General features: G+C 54.5%; 10 non-coding genes across 10 annotated transcripts; 6 read left to right on the top strand and 4 right to left on the bottom strand.

The window, feature by feature from the left end:
- Positions 1-437: 437 nt before the first annotated feature.
- Positions 438-520, top strand: TRNAL-UAA (transfer RNA leucine (anticodon UAA)). The gene has a single exon. It is a non-coding gene; the product is annotated as a tRNA-Leu (tRNA).
- Positions 521-2,775: 2,255 nt separating this feature from the next.
- Positions 2,776-2,858, top strand: TRNAL-UAA (transfer RNA leucine (anticodon UAA)). The gene has a single exon. It is a non-coding gene; the product is annotated as a tRNA-Leu (tRNA).
- A 904-nt stretch (positions 2,859-3,762) lies between these two features.
- Positions 3,763-3,834, bottom strand: TRNAE-CUC (transfer RNA glutamic acid (anticodon CUC)). Its single transcript has one exon. It is a non-coding gene; the product is annotated as a tRNA-Glu (tRNA).
- A 1,296-nt stretch (positions 3,835-5,130) lies between these two features.
- TRNAL-UAA (transfer RNA leucine (anticodon UAA)) lies at positions 5,131-5,213 on the top strand. Its single transcript has one exon. It is a non-coding gene; the product is annotated as a tRNA-Leu (tRNA).
- Positions 5,214-7,468: 2,255 nt separating this feature from the next.
- On the top strand, positions 7,469-7,551 carry TRNAL-UAA (transfer RNA leucine (anticodon UAA)). Its single transcript has one exon. It is a non-coding gene; the product is annotated as a tRNA-Leu (tRNA).
- Positions 7,552-8,455: 904 nt separating this feature from the next.
- TRNAE-CUC (transfer RNA glutamic acid (anticodon CUC)) lies at positions 8,456-8,527 on the bottom strand. Its single transcript has one exon. It is a non-coding gene; the product is annotated as a tRNA-Glu (tRNA).
- A 340-nt stretch (positions 8,528-8,867) lies between these two features.
- TRNAE-CUC (transfer RNA glutamic acid (anticodon CUC)) lies at positions 8,868-8,939 on the bottom strand. The gene has a single exon. It is a non-coding gene; the product is annotated as a tRNA-Glu (tRNA).
- Positions 8,940-9,833: 894 nt separating this feature from the next.
- Positions 9,834-9,916, top strand: TRNAL-UAA (transfer RNA leucine (anticodon UAA)). The gene has a single exon. It is a non-coding gene; the product is annotated as a tRNA-Leu (tRNA).
- A 915-nt stretch (positions 9,917-10,831) lies between these two features.
- On the bottom strand, positions 10,832-10,903 carry TRNAE-CUC (transfer RNA glutamic acid (anticodon CUC)). The gene has a single exon. It is a non-coding gene; the product is annotated as a tRNA-Glu (tRNA).
- Positions 10,904-12,199: 1,296 nt separating this feature from the next.
- On the top strand, positions 12,200-12,282 carry TRNAL-UAA (transfer RNA leucine (anticodon UAA)). The gene has a single exon. It is a non-coding gene; the product is annotated as a tRNA-Leu (tRNA).
- The last annotated feature ends 2,226 nt before the right edge of the window (positions 12,283-14,508 follow it).

Here is a 14,508-nt window from a genome sequence, read left to right as displayed (position 1 = left end):
AGAGTTCAAAGGGGGCTTTGCTTGTACAGCAAGTGCCGGAGGGCAAGAAGGGATGACATAGGAGCTGCCCTTTTTTCGGGCTCGCACACCAAGGCCTGCACCAGCCTTCGAGGCTCAGCCTGCCTCTGGACTGCCCTAGACCACCTTTACTCAAAGCACACACTCTGGTCGGGGACTCGAAGCCAGGCCCGTGGCAGTGAAAGCACCAAATCCTCACCACTAGGCCACCGGGGAAACGACTGCAGCACCCGGGAGGTTTCCGCAACCGTACTTGCAGTCAGCTGGAGGCTATTGTAATGCTGTTAAGTGAGAGACGTTTGCCGCTCGCAAGCCAATTCCATCCAACCTCCTGCAGGGGGCACTCTGGGCTGGTTTTCCACTTGTTCGCCTGCTGCTGAAACAGCAAAGATTCAATTCGAAGCCCTTTGCAGCAGCTCACCAGGATGGCCGAGTGGTTAAGGCGTTGGACTTAAGATCCAATGGACAAGTGTCCGCGTGGGTTCGAGCCCCACTCCTGGTACAGGTTTTTACTCTTCTTACCTAAATGCGGCAGCAGCTTCGCACAAGCCCTTTCCTGCTGTCTGTAGGCAGTGCCCCTACCTCAAAGCCCTGAGGCTTGAGTTCACCTGAAAAGAGCAACAAGGAATCGTTGCCCGTAGACTCTTTTCCTGGAAAACCTTTGCATTTTTGTACCATGTCCCTCGCATCCCAAGCTTAAGCCGCCAAAGTTGGCAGAGCTTGTGCAACCCCGCCAACAGCCCTACCACCCCAAAAGAAAATTGGGCAGGGATTCCCGCCTCCGCTTCCGAAACGGGCTTCCAAACGGGCGATGCCCTGACGGGTCAGCCAGTCACCGTCTAGGCCCGGTACACCCCTGTGAATAATAGAGCGTCCAACCTCAAATCAGGCTACAGGGCCCTTCAGCCCATAGAAGGAGAACCTGTCAACAAACGGGGCGAGGGCAATGCTCGGGCCCCTTGCGAAGCCTTTGCCAAGCTCCAAAGGCTGCACTTTCCCAGCAGACCACAGCTCTGTATGCAAATCAAGCAGCTACGACCCCTCCCTCCCCTGCTTTTCTCCTCCAAACCGGTACGCAACCATTTCTGCAGCCCTCTGCCCCAGGGTCCCGGGCAAGGTCTTGGTCTGATGAGGCTAGGGATGGTGGGCGAGCTCGGCTTTGGCAGGGCGACAGGACTAATATTTTCTCTACAGCTTTGGAAGAAAGAAAGCTTCCTTTTTGGGGCACAGGCCCACTTCTAGCGGCGACAGCTTCCGTAAGGGACCATGCTGAAAAGATGCTTGGAGTTACCGCCAGGGGAGCCACGCCGCTATTGCCTGTGAGTGAAGCTACATTTGAAAGAAATATTTTTTGAGACGCAGTTGTTTGAATTTCTGTAAAAATGTCATTCAGTAAAAGCCTCTCTTCCCTGACCGGGAATCGAACCCGGGCCGCGGCGGTCCGAATCCTAACCACTAGACCACCAGGGAGACCGCTGGACAGCTCGGGAAGGCCGGGCAGTGGTGTCCGAGTGCACAATGCCTGCAGGTGCCTCAAAGGCCAGTCCATTGGGGGACTGGGAAGAGAGGGGGAGGGCCGAGCAGATAGGTTCTCTCCAGCGGTGAAAAAGGAAGCTGCCTTTTTTGCGTCAAGGGCAGTCTTTCCGCAGCGACAGGAGAATGAATGGGACTCTGCCATAAACACGTTTTGCGTCGCGCTGAGGGCACTTCCTCCATTTTGTGCACGCAAATCTGCATCTGGGAGCAAGATTTCCGGTCGCCAGTTAACTGCATTGCTGTAAATAAAAATGTCAGTTGTTAAAAGAGCTCCTTCCCTGACCGGGAATCGAACCCGGGCCTAACCACTAGACCACCCGGGACGGTGGGTGCACTCCGTTGCGTGTCGCTCAGATGGTGGCGTCCGAGTCCAAAGGCTGAGGGCCTCTGCTACAATGGGCACCAGTGCCTGCAGGTCTTCGGGGGCCGTTTCTGCTAATAAATAAATAAATAAATAAAGAAATAAAGAAAGAAAGAAAGAAAGAAAACAAAAACACTTGTGATGGTCTGCGAAAAGGGGAGCTTAGAGATTGAAGACAGCATCACTTTGGGAACGTTTGCGCTTTCACTTCCAAGCGCTGATATTCCTGTCTTGCTCTCCTGAAAGGACAGCCTTCCTCGCTATGAGCTTTTGTGGGTCAGTGCTGAAGCTCCCCCTAGAGGCTGCCGCTGAAGATGCACACTCACAACTAACCCTCCTTAGGAGAACTGCTTCGTGGGAGAGCACGTTTATTAAAAGGCGGCAGGCCATGATTGCCTGCGAGACACAGCAGGGTTACCATGCAGAGTTCAAAGGGGGCTTTGCTTGTACAGCAAGTGCCGGAGGGCAAGAAGGGATGACATAGGAGCTGCCCTTTTTTCGGGCTCGCACACCAAGGCCTGCACCAGCCTTCGAGGCTCAGCCTGCCTCTGGACTGCCCTAGACCACCTTTACTCAAAGCACACACTCTGGTCGGGGACTCGAAGCCAGGCCCGTGGCAGTGAAAGCACCAAATCCTCACCACTAGGCCACCGGGGAAACGACTGCAGCACCCGGGAGGTTTCCGCAACCGTACTTGCAGTCAGCTGGAGGCTATTGTAATGCTGTTAAGTGAGAGACGTTTGCCGCTCGCAAGCCAATTCCATCCAACCTCCTGCAGGGGGCACTCTGGGCTGGTTTTCCACTTGTTCGCCTGCTGCTGAAACAGCAAAGATTCAATTCGAAGCCCTTTGCAGCAGCTCACCAGGATGGCCGAGTGGTTAAGGCGTTGGACTTAAGATCCAATGGACAAGTGTCCGCGTGGGTTCGAGCCCCACTCCTGGTACAGGTTTTTACTCTTCTTACCTAAATGCGGCAGCAGCTTCGCACAAGCCCTTTCCTGCTGTCTGTAGGCAGTGCCCCTACCTCAAAGCCCTGAGGCTTGAGTTCACCTGAAAAGAGCAACAAGGAATCGTTGCCCGTAGACTCTTTTCCTGGAAAACCTTTGCATTTTTGTACCATGTCCCTCGCATCCCAAGCTTAAGCCGCCAAAGTTGGCAGAGCTTGTGCAACCCCGCCAACAGCCCTACCACCCCAAAAGAAAATTGGGCAGGGATTCCCGCCTCCGCTTCCGAAACGGGCTTCCAAACGGGCGATGCCCTGACGGGTCAGCCAGTCACCGTCTAGGCCCGGTACACCCCTGTGAATAATAGAGCGTCCAACCTCAAATCAGGCTACAGGGCCCTTCAGCCCATAGAAGGAGAACCTGTCAACAAACGGGGCGAGGGCAATGCTCGGGCCCCTTGCGAAGCCTTTGCCAAGCTCCAAAGGCTGCACTTTCCCAGCAGACCACAGCTCTGTATGCAAATCAAGCAGCTACGACCCCTCCCTCCCCTGCTTTTCTCCTCCAAACCGGTACGCAACCATTTCTGCAGCCCTCTGCCCCAGGGTCCCGGGCAAGGTCTTGGTCTGATGAGGCTAGGGATGGTGGGCGAGCTCGGCTTTGGCAGGGCGACAGGACTAATATTTTCTCTACAGCTTTGGAAGAAAGAAAGCTTCCTTTTTGGGGCACAGGCCCACTTCTAGCGGCGACAGCTTCCGGTAAGGGACCATGCTGAAAAGATGCTTGGAGTTACCGCCAGGGGAGCCACGCCGCTATTGCCTGTGAGTGAAGCTACATTTGAAAGAAATATTTTTTGAGACGCAGTTGTTTGAATTTCTGTAAAAATGTCATTCAGTAAAAGCCTCTCTTCCCTGACCGGGAATCGAACCCGGGCCGCGGCGGTGAGAGCGCCGAATCCTAACCACTAGACCACCAGGGAGACCGCTGGACAGCTCGGGAAGGCCGGGCAGTGGTGTCCGAGTGCACAATGCCTGCAGGTGCCTCAAAGGCCAGTCCATTGGGGGACTGGGAAGAGAGGGGGAGGGCCGAGCAGATAGGTTCTCTCCAGCGGTGAAAAAGGAAGCTGCCTTTTTTGCGTCAAGGGCAGTCTTTCCGCAGCGACAGGAGAATGAATGGGACTCTGCCATAAACACGTTTTGCGTCGCGCTGAGGGCACTTCCTCCATTTTGTGCACGCAAATCTGCATCTGGGAGCAAGATTTCCGGTCGCCAGTTAACTGCATTGCTGTAAATAAAAATGTCAGTTGTTAAAAGAGCTCCTTCCCTGACCGGGAATCGAACCCGGGCCGCGGCGGTGAGAGCGGAATCCTAACCACTAGACCACCAGGGACGGTGGGTGCAACCCGTTGCGTGTCGCTCAGATGGTGGCGTCCGAGTCCAAAGGCTGAGGGCCTCTGCTACAATGGGCACCAGTGCCTGCAGGTCTTCGGGGGCCGTTTCTGCTAATAAATAAATAAATAAAGAAATAAAGAAAGAAAGAAAACAAAAACACTTGTGATGGTCTGCGAAAAGGGGAGCTTAGAGATTGAAGACAGCATCACTTTGGGAACGTTTGCGCTTTCACTTCCAAGCGCTGATATTCCTGTCTTGCTCTCCTGAAAGGACAGCCTTCCTCGCTATGAGCTTTTGTGGGTCAGTGCTGAAGCTCCCCCTAGAGGCTGCCGCTGAAGATGCACACTCACAACTAACCCTCCTTAGGAGAACTGCTTCGTGGGAGAGCACGTTTATTAAAAGGCGGCAGGCCATGATTGCCTGCGAGACACAGCAGGGTTACCATGCAGAGTTCAAAGGGGGCTTTGCTTGTACAGCAAGTGCCGGAGGGCAAGAAGGGATGACATAGGAGCTGCCCTTTTTTCGGGCTCGCACACCAAGGCCTGCACCAGCCTTCGAGGCTCAGCCTGCCTCTGGACTGCCCTAGACCACCTTTACTCAAAGCACACACTCTGGTCGGGGACTCGAAGCCAGGCCCGTGGCAGTGAAAGCACCAAATCCTCACCACTAGGCCACCGGGGAAACGACTGCAGCACCCGGGAGGTTTCCGCAACCGTACTTGCAGTCAGCTGGAGGCTATTGTAATGCTGTTAAGTGAGAGACGTTTGCCGCTCGCAAGCCAATTCCATCCAACCTCCTGCAGGGGGCACTCTGGGCTGGTTTTCCACTTGTTCGCCTGCTGCTGAAACAGCAAAGATTCAATTCGAAGCCCTTTGCAGCAGCTCACCAGGATGGCCGAGTGGTTAAGGCGTTGGACTTAAGATCCAATGGACAAGTGTCCGCGTGGGTTCGAGCCCCACTCCTGGTACAGGTTTTTACTCTTCTTACCTAAATGCGGCAGCAGCTTCGCACAAGCCCTTTCCTGCTGTCTGTAGGCAGTGCCCCTACCTCAAAGCCCTGAGGCTTGAGTTCACCTGAAAAGAGCAACAAGGAATCGTTGCCCGTAGACTCTTTTCCTGGAAAACCTTTGCATTTTTGTACCATGTCCCTCGCATCCCAAGCTTAAGCCGCCAAAGTTGGCAGAGCTTGTGCAACCCCGCCAACAGCCCTACCACCCCAAAAGAAAATTGGGCAGGGATTCCCGCCTCCGCTTCCGAAACGGGCTTCCAAACGGGCGATGCCCTGACGGGTCAGCCAGTCACCGTCTAGGCCCGGTACACCCCTGTGAATAATAGAGCGTCCAACCTCAAATCAGGCTACAGGGCCCTTCAGCCCATAGAAGGAGAACCTGTCAACAAACGGGGCGAGGGCAATGCTCGGGCCCCTTGCGAAGCCTTTGCCAAGCTCCAAAGGCTGCACTTTCCCAGCAGACCACAGCTCTGTATGCAAATCAAGCAGCTACGACCCCTCCCTCCCCTGCTTTTCTCCTCCAAACCGGTACGCAACCATTTCTGCAGCCCTCTGCCCCAGGGTCCCGGGCAAGGTCTTGGTCTGATGAGGCTAGGGATGGTGGGCGAGCTCGGCTTTGGCAGGGCGACAGGACTAATATTTTCTCTACAGCTTTGGAAGAAAGAAAGCTTCCTTTTTGGGGCACAGGCCCACTTCTAGCGGCGACAGCTTCCGTAAGGGACCATGCTGAAAAGATGCTTGGAGTTACCGCCAGGGGAGCCACGCCGCTATTGCCTGTGAGTGAAGCTACATTTGAAAGAAATATTTTTTGAGACGCAGTTGTTTGAATTTCTGTAAAAATGTCATTCAGTAAAAGCCTCTCTTCCCTGACCGGGAATCGAACCCGGGCCGCGGCGGTCCGAATCCTAACCACTAGACCACCAGGGAGACCGCTGGACAGCTCGGGAAGGCCGGGCAGTGGTGTCCGAGTGCACAATGCCTGCAGGTGCCTCAAAGGCCAGTCCATTGGGGGACTGGGAAGAGAGGGGGAGGGCCGAGCAGATAGGTTCTCTCCAGCGGTGAAAAAGGAAGCTGCCTTTTTTGCGTCAAGGGCAGTCTTTCCGCAGCGACAGGAGAATGAATGGGACTCTGCCATAAACACGTTTTGCGTCGCGCTGAGGGCACTTCCTCCATTTTGTGCACGCAAATCTGCATCTGGGAGCAAGATTTCCGGTCGCCAGTTAACTGCATTGCTGTAAATAAAAATGTCAGTTGTTAAAAGAGCTCCTTCCCTGACCGGGAATCGAACCCGGGCCTAACCACTAGACCACCCGGGACGGTGGGTGCACTCCGTTGCGTGTCGCTCAGATGGTGGCGTCCGAGTCCAAAGGCTGAGGGCCTCTGCTACAATGGGCACCAGTGCCTGCAGGTCTTCGGGGGCCGTTTCTGCTAATAAATAAATAAATAAATAAAGAAATAAAGAAAGAAAGAAAGAAAGAAAACAAAAACACTTGTGATGGTCTGCGAAAAGGGGAGCTTAGAGATTGAAGACAGCATCACTTTGGGAACGTTTGCGCTTTCACTTCCAAGCGCTGATATTCCTGTCTTGCTCTCCTGAAAGGACAGCCTTCCTCGCTATGAGCTTTTGTGGGTCAGTGCTGAAGCTCCCCCTAGAGGCTGCCGCTGAAGATGCACACTCACAACTAACCCTCCTTAGGAGAACTGCTTCGTGGGAGAGCACGTTTATTAAAAGGCGGCAGGCCATGATTGCCTGCGAGACACAGCAGGGTTACCATGCAGAGTTCAAAGGGGGCTTTGCTTGTACAGCAAGTGCCGGAGGGCAAGAAGGGATGACATAGGAGCTGCCCTTTTTTCGGGCTCGCACACCAAGGCCTGCACCAGCCTTCGAGGCTCAGCCTGCCTCTGGACTGCCCTAGACCACCTTTACTCAAAGCACACACTCTGGTCGGGGACTCGAAGCCAGGCCCGTGGCAGTGAAAGCACCAAATCCTCACCACTAGGCCACCGGGGAAACGACTGCAGCACCCGGGAGGTTTCCGCAACCGTACTTGCAGTCAGCTGGAGGCTATTGTAATGCTGTTAAGTGAGAGACGTTTGCCGCTCGCAAGCCAATTCCATCCAACCTCCTGCAGGGGGCACTCTGGGCTGGTTTTCCACTTGTTCGCCTGCTGCTGAAACAGCAAAGATTCAATTCGAAGCCCTTTGCAGCAGCTCACCAGGATGGCCGAGTGGTTAAGGCGTTGGACTTAAGATCCAATGGACAAGTGTCCGCGTGGGTTCGAGCCCCACTCCTGGTACAGGTTTTTACTCTTCTTACCTAAATGCGGCAGCAGCTTCGCACAAGCCCTTTCCTGCTGTCTGTAGGCAGTGCCCCTACCTCAAAGCCCTGAGGCTTGAGTTCACCTGAAAAGAGCAACAAGGAATCGTTGCCCGTAGACTCTTTTCCTGGAAAACCTTTGCATTTTTGTACCATGTCCCTCGCATCCCAAGCTTAAGCCGCCAAAGTTGGCAGAGCTTGTGCAACCCCGCCAACAGCCCTACCACCCCAAAAGAAAATTGGGCAGGGATTCCCGCCTCCGCTTCCGAAACGGGCTTCCAAACGGGCGATGCCCTGACGGGTCAGCCAGTCACCGTCTAGGCCCGGTACACCCCTGTGAATAATAGAGCGTCCAACCTCAAATCAGGCTACAGGGCCCTTCAGCCCATAGAAGGAGAACCTGTCAACAAACGGGGCGAGGGCAATGCTCGGGCCCCTTGCGAAGCCTTTGCCAAGCTCCAAAGGCTGCACTTTCCCAGCAGACCACAGCTCTGTATGCAAATCAAGCAGCTACGACCCCTCCCTCCCCTGCTTTTCTCCTCCAAACCGGTACGCAACCATTTCTGCAGCCCTCTGCCCCAGGGTCCCGGGCAAGGTCTTGGTCTGATGAGGCTAGGGATGGTGGGCGAGCTCGGCTTTGGCAGGGCGACAGGACTAATATTTTCTCTACAGCTTTGGAAGAAAGAAAGCTTCCTTTTTGGGGCACAGGCCCACTTCTAGCGGCGACAGCTTCCGGTAAGGGACCATGCTGAAAAGATGCTTGGAGTTACCGCCAGGGGAGCCACGCCGCTATTGCCTGTGAGTGAAGCTACATTTGAAAGAAATATTTTTTGAGACGCAGTTGTTTGAATTTCTGTAAAAATGTCATTCAGTAAAAGCCTCTCTTCCCTGACCGGGAATCGAACCCGGGCCGCGGCGGTGAGAGCGCCGAATCCTAACCACTAGACCACCAGGGAGACCGCTGGACAGCTCGGGAAGGCCGGGCAGTGGTGTCCGAGTGCACAATGCCTGCAGGTGCCTCAAAGGCCAGTCCATTGGGGGACTGGGAAGAGAGGGGGAGGGCCGAGCAGATAGGTTCTCTCCAGCGGTGAAAAAGGAAGCTGCCTTTTTTGCGTCAAGGGCAGTCTTTCCGCAGCGACAGGAGAATGAATGGGACTCTGCCATAAACACGTTTTGCGTCGCGCTGAGGGCACTTCCTCCATTTTGTGCACGCAAATCTGCATCTGGGAGCAAGATTTCCGGTCGCCAGTTAACTGCATTGCTGTAAATAAAAATGTCAGTTGTTAAAAGAGCTCCTTCCCTGACCGGGAATCGAACCCGGGCCGCGGCGGTGAGAGCGCCGAATCCTAACCACTAGACCACCACGGACGGTGGGTGCACCCCGTTGCGTGTCGCTCAGATGGTGGCGTCCGAGTCCAAAGGCTGAGGGCCTCTGCTACAATGGGCACCAGTGCCTGCAGGTCTTCGGGGGCCGTTTCTGCTAATAAATAAAGAAATAAAGAAATAAAGAAAGAAAGAAAGAAAGAAAACAAAAACACTTGTGATGGTCTGCGAAAAGGGGAGCTTAGAGATTGAAGACAGCATCACTTTGGGAACGTTTGCGCTTTCACTTCCAAGCGCTGATATTCCTGTCTTGCTCTCCTGAAAGGACAGCCTTCCTCGCTATGAGCTTTTGTGGGTCAGTGCTGAAGCTCCCCCTAGAGGCTGCCGCTGAAGATGCACACTCACAACTAACCCTCCTTAGGAGAACTGCTTCGTGGGAGAGCACGTTTATTAAAAGGCGGCAGGCCATGATTGCCTGCGAGACACAGCAGGGTTACCATGCAGAGTTCAAAGGGGGCTTTGCTTGTACAGCAAGTGCCGGAGGGCAAGAAGGGATGACATAGGAGCTGCCCTTTTTTCGGGCTCGCACACCAAGGCCTGCACCAGCCTTCGAGGCTCAGCCTGCCTCTGGACTGCCCTAGACCACCTTTACTCAAAGCACACACCCTGGTCGGGGACTCGAAGCCAGGCCCGTGGCAGTGAAAGCACCAAATCCTCACCACTAGGCCACCGGGGAAACGACTGCAGCACCCGGGAGGTTTCCGCAACCGTACTTGCAGTCAGCTGGAGGCTATTGTAATGCTGTTAAGTGAGAGACGTTTGCCGCTCGCAAGCCAATTCCATCCAACCTCCTGCAGGGGGCACTCTGGGCTGGTTTTCCACTTGTTCGCCTGCTGCTGAAACAGCAAAGATTCAATTCGAAGCCCTTTGCAGCAGCTCACCAGGATGGCCGAGTGGTTAAGGCGTTGGACTTAAGATCCAATGGACAAGTGTCCGCGTGGGTTCGAGCCCCACTCCTGGTACAGGTTTTTACTCTTCTTACCTAAATGCGGCAGCAGCTTCGCACAAGCCCTTTCCTGCTGTCTGTAGGCAGTGCCCCTACCTCAAAGCCCTGAGGCTTGAGTTCACCTGAAAAGAGCAACAAGGAATCGTTGCCCGTAGACTCTTTTCCTGGAAAACCTTTGCATTTTTGTACCATGTCCCTCGCATCCCAAGCTTAAGCCGCCAAAGTTGGCAGAGCTTGTGCAACCCCGCCAACAGCCCTACCACCCCAAAAGAAAATTGGGCAGGGATTCCCGCCTCCGCTTCCTCACGGCTTCCGAAACGGGCTTCCAAACGGGCGATGCCCTGACGGGTCAGCCAGTCACCGTCTAGGCCCGGTACACCCCTGTGAATAATAGAGCGTCCAACCTCAAATCAGGCTACAGGGCCCTTCAGCCCATAGAAGGAGAACCTGTCAACAAACGGGGCGAGGGCAATGCTCGGGCCCCTTGCGAAGCCTTTGCCAAGCTCCAAAGGCTGCACTTTCCCAGCAGACCACAGCTCTGTATGCAAATCAAGCAGCTACGACCCCTCCCTCCCCTGCTTTTCTCCTCCAAACCGGTACGCAACCATTTCTGCAGCCCTCTGCCCCAGGGTCCCGGGCAAGGTCTTGGTCTGATGAGGCTAGGGATGGTGGGCGAGCTCGGCTTTGGCAGGGCGACAGGACTAATATTTTCTCTACAGCTTTGGAAGAAAGAAAGCTTCCTTTTTGGGGCACAGGCCCACTTCTAGCGGCGACAGCTTCCGGTAAGGGACCATGCTGAAAAGATGCTTGGAGTTACCGCCAGGGGAGCCACGCCGCTATTGCCTGTGAGTGAAGCTACATTTGAAAGAAATATTTTTTGAGACGCAGTTGTTTGAATTTCTGTAAAAATGTCATTCAGTAAAAGCCTCTCTTCCCTGACCGGGAATCGAACCCGGGCCGCGGCGGTGAGAGCGCCGAATCCTAACCACTAGACCACCAGGGAGACCGCTGGACAGCTCGGGAAGGCCGGGCAGTGGTGTCCGAGTGCACAATGCCTGCAGGTGCCTCAAAGGCCAGTCCATTGGGGGACTGGGAAGAGAGGGGGAGGGCCGAGCAGATAGGTTCTCTCCAGCGGTGAAAAAGGAAGCTGCCTTTTTTGCGTCAAGGGCAGTCTTTCCGCAGCGACAGGAGAATGAATGGGACTCTGCCATAAACACGTTTTGCGTCGCGCTGAGGGCACTTCCTCCATTTTGTGCACGCAAATCTGCATCTGGGAGCAAGATTTCCGGTCGCCAGTTAACTGCATTGCTGTAAATAAAAATGTCAGTTGTTAAAAGAGCTCCTTCCCTGACCGGGAATCGAACCCGGGCCGCGGCGGTGAGAGCGGAATCCTAACCACTAGACCACCAGGGACGGTGGGTGCAACCCGTTGCGTGTCGCTCAGATGGTGGCGTCCGAGTCCAAAGGCTGAGGGCCTCTGCTACAATGGGCACCAGTGCCTGCAGGTCTTCGGGGGCCGTTTCTGCTAATAAATAAATAAATAAAGAAATAAAGAAAGAAAGAAAACAAAAACACTTGTGATGGTCTGCGAAAAGGGGAGCTTAGAGATTGAAGACAGCATCACTTTGGGAACGTTTGCGCTTTCACTTCCAAGCGCTGATATTCCTGTCTTGCTCTCCTGAAAGGACAGCCTTCCTCGCTATGAGCTTTTGTGGGTCAGTGCTGAAGCTCCCCCTAGAGGCTGCCGCTGAAGATGCACACTCACAACTAACCCTCCTTAGGAGAACTGCTTCGTGGGAGAGCACGTTTATTAAAAGGCGGCAGGCCATGATTGCCTGCGAGACACAGCAGGGTTACCATGCAGAGTTCAAAGGGGGCTTTGCTTGTACAGCAAGTGCCGGAGGGCAAGAAGGGATGACATAGGAGCTGCCCTTTTTTCGGGCTCGCACACCAAGGCCTGCACCAGCCTTCGAGGCTCAGCCTGCCTCTGGACTGCCCTAGACCACCTTTACTCAAAGCACACACTCTGGTCGGGGACTCGAAGCCAGGCCCGTGGCAGTGAAAGCACCAAATCCTCACCACTAGGCCACCGGGGAAACGACTGCAGCACCCGGGAGGTTTCCGCAACCGTACTTGCAGTCAGCTGGAGGCTATTGTAATGCTGTTAAGTGAGAGACGTTTGCCGCTCGCAAGCCAATTCCATCCAACCTCCTGCAGGGGGCACTCTGGGCTGGTTTTCCACTTGTTCGCCTGCTGCTGAAACAGCAAAGATTCAATTCGAAGCCCTTTGCAGCAGCTCACCAGGATGGCCGAGTGGTTAAGGCGTTGGACTTAAGATCCAATGGACAAGTGTCCGCGTGGGTTCGAGCCCCACTCCTGGTACAGGTTTTTACTCTTCTTACCTAAATGCGGCAGCAGCTTCGCACAAGCCCTTTCCTGCTGTCTGTAGGCAGTGCCCCTACCTCAAAGCCCTGAGGCTTGAGTTCACCTGAAAAGAGCAACAAGGAATCGTTGCCCGTAGACTCTTTTCCTGGAAAACCTTTGCATTTTTGTACCATGTCCCTCGCATCCCAAGCTTAAGCCGCCAAAGTTGGCAGAGCTTGTGCAACCCCGCCAACAGCCCTACCACCCCAAAAGAAAATTGGGCAGGGATTCCCGCCTCCGCTTCCGAAACGGGCTTCCAAACGGGCGATGCCCTGACGGGTCAGCCAGTCACCGTCTAGGCCCGGTACACCCCTGTGAATAATAGAGCGTCCAACCTCAAATCAGGCTACAGGGCCCTTCAGCCCATAGAAGGAGAACCTGTCAACAAACGGGGCGAGGGCAATGCTCGGGCCCCTTGCGAAGCCTTTGCCAAGCTCCAAAGGCTGCACTTTCCCAGCAGACCACAGCTCTGTATGCAAATCAAGCAGCTACGACCCCTCCCTCCCCTGCTTTTCTCCTCCAAACCGGTACGCAACCATTTCTGCAGCCCTCTGCCCCAGGGTCCCGGGCAAGGTCTTGGTCTGATGAGGCTAGGGATGGTGGGCGAGCTCGGCTTTGGCAGGGCGACAGGACTAATATTTTCTCTACAGCTTTGGAAGAAAGAAAGCTTCCTTTTTGGGGCACAGGCCCACTTCTAGCGGCGACAGCTTCCGTAAGGGACCATGCTGAAAAGATGCTTGGAGTTACCGCCAGGGGAGCCACGCCGCTATTGCCTGTGAGTGAAGCTACATTTGAAAGAAATATTTTTTGAGACGCAGTTGTTTGAATTTCTGTAAAAATGTCATTCAGTAAAAGCCTCTCTTCCCTGACCGGGAATCGAACCCGGGCCGCGGCGGTCCGAATCCTAACCACTAGACCACCAGGGAGACCGCTGGACAGCTCGGGAAGGCCGGGCAGTGGTGTCCGAGTGCACAATGCCTGCAGGTGCCTCAAAGGCCAGTCCATTGGGGGACTGGGAAGAGAGGGGGAGGGCCGAGCAGATAGGTTCTCTCCAGCGGTGAAAAAGGAAGCTGCCTTTTTTGCGTCAAGGGCAGTCTTTCCGCAGCGACAGGAGAATGAATGGGACTCTGCCATAAACACGTTTTGCGTCGCGCTGAGGGCACTTCCTCCATTTTGTGCACGCAAATCTGCATCTGGGAGCAAGATTTCCGGTCGCCAGTTAACTGCATTGCTGTAAATAAAAATGTCAGTTGTTAAAAGAGCTCCTTCCCTGACCGGGAATCGAACCCGGGCCTAACCACTAGACCACCCGGGACGGTGGGTGCACTCCGTTGCGTGTCGCTCAGATGGTGGCGTCCGAGTCCAAAGGCTGAGGGCCTCTGCTACAATGGGCACCAGTGCCTGCAGGTCTTCGGGGGCCGTTTCTGCTAATAAATAAATAAATAAATAAAGAAATAAAGAAAGAAAGAAAACAAAAACACTTGTGATGGTCTGCGAAAAGGGGAGCTTAGAGATTGAAGACAGCATCACTTTGGGAACGTTTGCGCTTTCACTTCCAAGCGCTGATATTCCTGTCTTGCTCTCCTGAAAGGACAGCCTTCCTCGCTATGAGCTTTTGTGGGTCAGTGCTGAAGCTCCCCCTAGAGGCTGCCGCTGAAGATGCACACTCACAACTAACCCTCCTTAGGAGAACTGCTTCGTGGGAGAGCACGTTTATTAAAAGGCGGCAGGCCATGATTGCCTGCGAGACACAGCAGGGTTACCATGCAGAGTTCAAAGGGGGCTTTGCTTGTACAGCAAGTGCCGGAGGGCAAGAAGGGATGACATAGGAGCTGCCCTTTTTTCGGGCTCGCACACCAAGGCCTGCACCAGCCTTCGAGGCTCAGCCTGCCTCTGGACTGCCCTAGACCACCTTTACTCAAAGCACACACTCTGGTCGGGGACTCGAAGCCAGGCCCGTGGCAGTGAAAGCACCAAATCCTCACCACTAGGCCACCGGGGAAACGACTGCAGCACCCGGGAGGTTTCCGCAACCGTACTTGCAGTCAGCTGGAGGCTATTGTAATGCTGTTAAGTGAGAGACGTTTGCCGCTCGCAAGCCAATTCCATCCAACCTCCTGCAGGGGGCACTCTGGGCTGGTTTTCCACTTGTTCGCCTGCTGCTGAAACAGCAAAGATTCAATT

Source organism: Ambystoma mexicanum, chromosome 5p (genome assembly GCF_040938575.1).
Source record: "Ambystoma mexicanum isolate Mex_15411 chromosome 5p, UKY_AmexF1_1, whole genome shotgun sequence".
In the NCBI taxonomy this organism is placed as follows: domain Eukaryota; kingdom Metazoa; phylum Chordata; class Amphibia; order Caudata; family Ambystomatidae; genus Ambystoma; species Ambystoma mexicanum.
This window is presented reverse-complemented; position numbering and strand designations above follow the sequence as displayed.